Raw genomic sequence first — 8,604 nt, forward strand, 5'->3', positions numbered from 1 at the left:
CTCCTATGTGGCCAGCACTAAAATGGAAACAAACAAAAGACCAGGCAGAAAGTGAAAGGAAAGCTCTTTCTAGAAGCTTCCAAAGACTCCAAACTCAGGTCGCTGAGCATCACGGCTGGTACCACACTTTGCCACTCTACTGAGTTGGAACGTGTCTCCCTGAAAGATACGTAGAAGTCTTCACCCCTCAAAAATTTGTAGCTGTTGAGATACAACCAGCTCATAGCTGACTCTCCAGCAGGACTCTGAAGTTATCAATCACACAAGAGAAAAAACCCATCTTTGTTCCTCAGAGTCACTGACAAATTTGAACCACCAGAGAGGCTCATCCTTGGGGTTGGCTGCAAAACTCCCTATGTACTACACCAGCAGAGCTTCCTAACCCCCGGAGCCTGTGAATGTGGCCTTGTTTGGAAATAAGAGTCTTTAAAGATATTAAAGAGGAGTTTGTGACATACCGTCTCACATGGATGAACCTGGAGGACATTATGGGGAGTGGAATAAATCTGTTACAAAAGAACAAATACTGTATGAGTTCACTATAACCAAAAAGCTAAGGAGAAGTGTACAAACAGAATGACACATTCTTGAACAGTTACCGGGAACGGGAGGGGAGGAGAAAGGGAAGGGAATTTGTAATCAAAGTGAAAGGAAGGCTACATGAAATAAGGACAGATAAGCATAATAGCACAGAAGTAAAAGAAGACACAAAGAGCTACACAAGAGTATCAGCCATAGACCATTCATTATACACACTACCCTACAATACCAGTAATAAAAAAAATTAACCCACAAGTAGATACATCGGCAGACAGGAAAGATGAACAGACACGGTCAAGTCATTGGGACTTCATTCATGATCATGTGTAAGTCTGGCAGACGATGACTTCTATATGCTGCAAACGCACCTTGTGGACAGGAAAGCCAACAGGAGCCAATGGTATGTAAACCTCTCAACCTAACTAAACACCCGGAGGAAACAGGTCACTGGTCATAGGGCCTCATGATCACAGCCCAGATAGATACGAAGGTCAACTGACAGAAAACGTCCACAAGGACAATGTTGTACACTCTACAGCTCTAACAGTGACTCTGTGAACAACAGATGGAAATCTCACCTTGTCCGGTGTCACCCTCACAACCTCTGCCATGCGTGAGCCCACTGCTGCAGTCACTGTCCATCCATCACATTGAGGAGCTTCCTCTCCTTTAATGACCCTCTCCTTTTCCCGACATGAGGCCTCCTGACATCGTGCTTAAAGTAGGTGAGACCAGTGCTCACCATCCTTGCCTCTAAGGAGCATCCTGGTTGCACCTCCTCCAAGACAGAGCTGTTCATTCTTCTGGCAGTCCTTAGTCTGTTTCAGACTTGTTTGTCAACACCAATAATGCAAAGGCATCAACTCCTGTTCAGTCTTCATCATTCATTGTCCATCTTTCACATGCATTGGACAAATACTGTATGAGTACACCGTTATCCACAGTGGTGTCACCTGAAAAAAGGTGCTGACACAACTGTGTTCATAAAAAATGAAGATGACTTAAAGTACTCACTGAAGAACAAAGACAACAGCCCTCTATAAGGATTACACCTCAACAAAAACCCAAAGCCTCACCACTGGACCAACAGGCAACATCATGAAGGATGGAGAAGAATGAAGCTGTCAATCTCACTTGGACCCACGATCAACACCCACAGAAGCAGCAGCCAAGAAATCAAAAGACATACGGCACTGGGAAGACAAACTTGCTGTCAAAGACCCCTGTGAAATGCTACTGAGAAAGAATTTCAGTTGATAGACTAACTTGGGCCAATACATGGTCTTTCCAGTTGCTTCTTGTGGATGTGAAAGTTGGACAGCTGTGGTAACTGTTGTTGGGGACCATCAAGTCAGAACCAACCCACAGCTGAACCTCCAGTGAGTGTTTGGAGGCTGTATACTCTATGGGAAGAGACCTCGTGGAACAGCTGGTGGATTCAACCTGTATACCTTAGCGCTGGCGGCACAGTTCTCGGTGGGTTAGTGGTAAGAAACTGCACTGCAATCTTCAAGGCATGTGTTTTGAATCCACCAGCAGCTCCGTGGGAGAGGGATGGGCAATCTCCTCCCATGCGATTAACAGCCTCTGAAAACCCTCTGGAGGGTCAGCTTTGGGTGGGTTTGGGCTCAATGGTACTCAACAACAAACATCAACAAGCCACCCAGAGCTCTCCTGATGGTGGTTAATAGCGGCGATAAAACTTGAAAGGATCCTTCTACAGTGCAACCATGGGTCCTTCCTTCGCTGAAGCTTAAAAGAGTGAAGAAACTCAAAGACGATGGAAACAATTAGTACATAGCAACAATGAACCTCATGATCCTCAACTTCCATGATCAGAAGAACTAGAAGGGGCCTGGCTACATCACTAATCACTCTAAAACAGATCGCAACAGAAAGTCCTACAGAGAGTGGGAGATGAAGGTGGCACAAAACTCACCATCACAATACAGCCAGGCTTACTACCGACTTGACATGAGACTGGTGGGAACCCCCAAGATTTTCACCCATAACTGCCCTTTGGGCCTGGAGCCAAACTCATCCCTATGAGTGAGTTCACACACACACACACACACACACACACACACACCCAACTTGTGGTCATGCTGAGGTAGTGTGAGCGATAATTCAATGTGAATGGTGTCATTCTGAAAAAGAAAAAAAAAGAGAGACAGGCAAGGAAAAAGGTAAGTGAAGATGGAGGCAGAGACAAAATTTTGCCATCTATATGTCAAGGATTTACAAGAACCATCAGCCCTTCCAGCACCCTGATTTTAAACTTTTAGTCTCTTCAGAACTGTTTGATGACAAATTTCTGTTCTTTTAAATGAATCCGACTTTAGCACTTTGTTACAGCAGCCACAGGAAACCAACACCATCATCGTCAGCAAAAGCAATGATACTCTTGGATGGTCACCTGCTCAAACTGAGGCTCTGTAACCTGCTTACTGCCTTCCCCCACGTTGTGCATCCACCTAGGGCCTGGGACTCACTACTCACCAGGGAAAATTCTGACGAATTCTCCTGGGGTTGCATTCCTGTCCTGCTGTCCTGATGAAAAGTCCACCAAAATTATCTTTTGCTGCCACTATTAGCAGTGCTGGTGGAGACTCGTGTTTCTGGGTGGCACACAATTGCTTGATTCTGTGATAACTACTACAGATTAGGCTTCCAAAACCGGTAACCCCAACTGCATGCTCTTACTACCATCCACTATTCGTCTCCTCTCAGCCTTTAGGCAGCACTGGCCACATAATTTGCAGGACTTGGTGCAAAATGAAAATAATAATTTCAAAATTGCAATAGCACAGCATGACCCAAGCTTGAAACCTTGCTAAGCCTGGGTGCACAGATCATTTGCCTTGACCTAGAGCCCTCAACCATCACCTGGGTCTTCTCTCCCTACCAAGCACCTATTAAGAAACCTTTAACCAACAATAATCGTACGCCTGCCATATACCACAAGCCAAGGCTAGAAAGCACAAAAATATTATGAAAAGGTTAGCCAAAAAGCGTTGACGTGAATTCTTGCCCAACCCACTACAAGCTCTGTGACAATCACTGCCTAGGAGCGGAACTCCTCCAGCACTACTACCCTCACCTGTAACATGGCACAGCTGTCGTGGGACAAGAAGGAAACACTAGCACAGCTAGCAGTACCCTCCTCACCATACCTTTCAAGACGTTGTTCTCATTATAAAGAAGAGAAAACTGAGACTGAAAGGTATGAACACAGTCCTTAGTGTCCTATAAACATCGATCTATTCCATGGCCTCTGTTTTCCCGTCAATGAGTTTGCATTTGAACTAGACCTTTCAGCTATCCACCACGTACATCTCTGTTTCAGCTAGCTGAAGAGCCACTGTAAAGGGAAATATTTTTAAGTCCTCTTGAGTAAAGGTTTCTAAGCACTCAGCCTCCACCAGGAACCATGTATCTCACTGAGTTTTCCCTGAAAATGAAGTGGGGTGGAGACAGAAAGGAAAAGGCGGCAAGAACCTAGAGTTTTCACAATGCAGGCTTTTTATTTTGTTAAACAGCAAAGTTCTAACCAGTGAACATAAGAGGGCCCATCACAGTTTTGGGGTGGAAAAGCCTTGAGTAACAATGGGCCCAAACACTCCACAAATGAGAAAATTGTTGCTGTTATTATGTATCATTCAGTCAGAACCAACTCCATGCTGACAGTGGAGCAAGTTTTCAGAGGCAGTAAATCGCTCAGGAAGTGATTACCCATCTTTCTCCCATGGAGCAGCTAGTGGATTTGAACTACCTGCCTTTGAGTTGGCAGTATAATTCCTTAACACTAAGCCACCAGAGCTCCCTGATGAGGACATTAAAGACCTTAAAAATAAAACCAAAGTCCAGCCAGTCCGGGCAGAACTCATACGTAAACCAAGGTTGTGGCACTGCTGTCAGCAGTGGAGCCCAGCTCAGGCTAGCTAGCTCCAGAGTACAAGCCCACATGGCTCTGGACCTCAACCTAGCTATCTCTAAGTTTGTTTCTTTTTAAAAAAAAAAAAAGTAGTTTTTTTAAATTGTGATTTTAAGGAACGTTTACAGAAAAGTTGGACTTTCATTGATTCATTTTTGCAAACTTTTCCTCCCTCCTTACCCCAAGTTTACTTTAAAAAAAAATTCATTCATTGTTACATAATTTCCTCCCTCCCCACCCCCGGCCTAGTCCACTTTGCTGTGCACCTCTTATTCTGGACTGTTGTCATACAAATAATGCCTAATCATATATTCCTTTTAAACAGTCCTTTCTTTTATCTGTTTCAATACAGTGTTCATTATTTATTCCCTCTCTCCTTAGTTTCCCCCCAAGCCCTATGTCAGTCCTTCACTTTCATAAGAGTGGTGTTATGCTGTACTTGTCCTTTAGATATTTCACTCAGAATAATGTCCTCCAGGGTCGCCTATGTTGTGTAATATTTTATGAGTTCCTTGTTTCTCAGTGCTGTATAGTATTCCATTGTATGAATATATCATAATTTTTCTATTCATTTGTTGATGGGCACTTTTTGCTTCCATCTCTTTGCTATTATTGTGAATAATACAGCAATAAACATGGGTGTGTATATATCTGTTTAGGTGGCAGCTCTGGTTTCCTTAGGGTGTATTCCTAGTACTGGTATTGCTGGGTCAAATGGTATTTCTATTTCTAACTTTTTGAGAAAGTGTTAATATCGCCTTCCATGGTGGCTGCACCATTTTACACTCCCACCAACAGTGAATAAAGGGTTCCAATCTCTCTACAACCTTGCCAATATTTGTTGTTTGCTGCTCTGTTGAACTTTGCTATTGTTATTAGGTTGAGAGATCTCATAGTGGTTTTTATTTGCATCTGAGAGCTAGAGATTTTGGACATTTCTTCTTGAGCTTATTTCTTAAGCCACATTTTCAAAGAGAGAGAAGGTCATGGGGTGTGATCTAGCAGAAGCAGCTATGCTGGGAAGCACATCTAACTTAGCAGGAACCCCAATTATTGTTGAGTATTTCCCAATCACTTGTCCCTCACTGCTTTCCTGGAACCCCAGTAGGCATAAAACCAACAGCAGCATTATAGAAAAGAATGTCTGTCCTAATGATGCAACCACTGTGGAAGGCGGTATGGTGCTTTCTCAAAAAGTTGCAAATAGAGATACCATTTGACCCAGCAATTCCACTACTGGGAATATATCCCAAAGAGACCATAACTGACATCCAAGCAGATAGATGCACACCCATGTTTATCGCAGCTCTGTTCACAATAGCAAGGAGTTGAAAACAACCCAGGTGCCAATCAACAAACGAATGGGTAGAGAAGCGGTGGTATATTCACACAATGGAATAATATGATGCATTGAAAAACAAGGAACTCATGAAATATTATTCAAAATGGGTGAGCCTAGAGGACATTATGCTGAGTGAAATATCTCAGTCGCAAAAGGACAAATATTGCATGGTGCCACTGCTGTAAAATAGAACTGATATCAGGGTGGGGGTAAGACTGAGAAAAACTGGATAAATTGTGTGTACTGCACTGAAACAGATGAGGGACTGAATAATTTTAAAGCAATGTATGATAGGGTATTATGGTTAGTTATCACAAGAGTCCACAATTAAGGTTGCACAGTGGAATGTACTTGGGGCGGTGGGAAGGGTGCGGGGGGATTGTGTACCAGGGAGGGAGTCTTTCTTTTACTTTTGAGAGAGAGGAGCGAACTGGGGGGCGGGGGGAGAGGGCTGGGCGGGTAGAGAAGTGCAGCAATGAATGAATGGAAATCCAAATTCTCTGTAAATGTTCATTAACATTATTTTTTTAAAAAATTAGAAGAAAAAAAAAAGAATGTCTGTCCTGCATTTAACAATCACCAAAGTTCTTTCCTACTTGGTCTGATGTGAATCCTTCCTGAGATGTCAAGGGAGATACAACCCTCAGAATCATTTTGCAGAGAAGAACCCCCAGGGACCTCTTGCCCAGGAGCCTGTAACCCAGAGAAACTAGAATCTTAGAGCAGCCTTTGGGACACCATCCTGTCTCTAGGCAGGAGGGGAGCCACTGATCGGTCTACTTGTGAAGGTTCCACTGTTATCGTTAGATGCCATCAAATCAACCCTGCCTCCTAACAACCCTGCAAACATCAGATCTGACCCTGGCCCTCTCCTGTACCATCCTCACCATCTCAGGTAGGCCCAAGCCCACTGTTACAGTCACTGTGTCAAGCCATCTTGTTGGATGATCCTCCACATTTCCCAGCAGGATGTCTTTTTCCAAGGACTAGATCCTCCTAACAACCCTAAGTATGTGAGATGAAGTTTCACTGTCCTTGTCTCTAATGATTGTAAAACTAGATCTGGGCTACTCAAGATAACCAGTGGTTATTCTCAAACAATCCCAGAGTTAGACATTGCATTTAGGAATAAATATCATCTTCTAGTTGGAGCGTTTTACCTCCTACAAAAATCCCAAGCAAGAGACTCCATTCGATTCCCTGGAGGCCGCTCAGTGTAATGACTAAGTGACCTTCCCAGTCCAGCCACTTCCCACCTGCAGGTCTTTGAGCAAGTTGCTTAAGGTCTCTCTGCCTCGGTTTCCTCATACAATTGAGGGTAACTTCTTGGATCTTTAGGGAGCTCTGATGGCTTCTTATTGTTAAGTTCCATCAAGTCAGGTGGTTAGTGGTAAGGAATTAAGCTGCCAACTCAAAGGTACTTGGTTTGAATTCACCAGCTGCTTCTCAGAAAGATAGGCAATTCCCTCCTATGTGATGTCTGGCCTCAGGAGGACCAGCTGTGAGTCAGTTTCTAAGCGGAGGGTACTCAATAACTCTGGGTTCTTCAGAGATGTAAAGGGTTCACACATGTAAATCATTCAAAACAGCACCAGGCAAATCTCAACCACTGGAGAAAGGTAACTGCTATTCTTTCTACCTGAAAGGCATTTCTTTAAGAACTTTCTATTGCCAGGCCCTGTGCTTTTTCAACTAGAAAACTAGAAAGGAAAAAACCCTAAAGTCCCTGCTCAGCCTTCCCTGCTAGGGATCACCGTCTGGTAGGAGAAACAAACTCATAAAAAGAGACTCAGAAAACAGACAATTACCAAACCAGATAATGAGGGGGGATTGACAGCACCATAGCGGGAGGGAGGGGTTAAGGAGCCTTCCTGGAGGAGGGCAGGTCCAAGCTGGACCTCAAGAGGGAGGGAGGGAGGTGACTCCCTGGCAGATGTGCAGGAAGGAGAAGCTGGATAGGAAACATTACAGACAAGAAACAATCATGGCAGCCTGAGCTGCTGTGTCCAACCTCGAGGCTGCAGAGGGCTGGGAGTGTGCAAGACAGGTCGAGGACAGAAGACAACCCAGCACCCAACACAATGTCCACAGTCACATCCCTCCCACTCAGCCTTGTACCAGTTCCCAAGTCAGGATGCAGTGAGACCCCAGGGTGTAAGCACAGTCTTGAGATTCCAGCCACTGGCCCTCCATTCGCTGTAGTTCCCTTTGCTGATTCTGCATTTAAACCTAATCTTCCAGTTATCCTTCTTGCACAAGTATAACACTGCTGTTTTAGCTGGGAGGAGAGCCCCTATAAAGGAAACTAAGTTTAAATATTGCTAAGCAAAGGTCTCCCTACAGACACTGTCTCCCTTAGGAACTGTGTGCCTCGCTGAGTTTCCCCTCAAAGGGAAGATGGGAAGATGAGCGAAAACTTGGGAGTTTTAAAAATTCAGGTTTTTGATTTGTTTGTTAAACAGCAAAGTTCTCACCAGAGAAGGTAAACGGGCCTGCTACAGTTTTGGGGGTGGAAAAGCCTTGAGAGGTCCAAGCTCTCGGTTTCACTGAGGAGGATACTGTTGTTGTCTGTGCCGAGGAGTAGGTTCAGGCTCGCAGTCCTCCGGCCCCACGCAGCACAGAAGGGAGCCCCGAGGCCCGACTCCACGCGAAGGCGCACGGAAGAGCTCAGCCCTTGCCGCCGGTACAGACTCCAGGCCTTCGGGGCCCCCACATCGAGCCTAACCGCCCAGCAGCGCGAGAACCTCGGAGTAGACCAGACACCAAAGACGCAGAAGCCCCGCGCGCG

Source organism: Elephantulus edwardii, unplaced genomic scaffold (genome assembly GCF_000299155.1).
Source record: "Elephantulus edwardii isolate Elephantulus edwardi_28Jun2011 unplaced genomic scaffold, EleEdw1.0 scaffold00092, whole genome shotgun sequence".
NCBI lineage: Eukaryota > Metazoa > Chordata > Mammalia > Macroscelidea > Macroscelididae > Elephantulus > Elephantulus edwardii.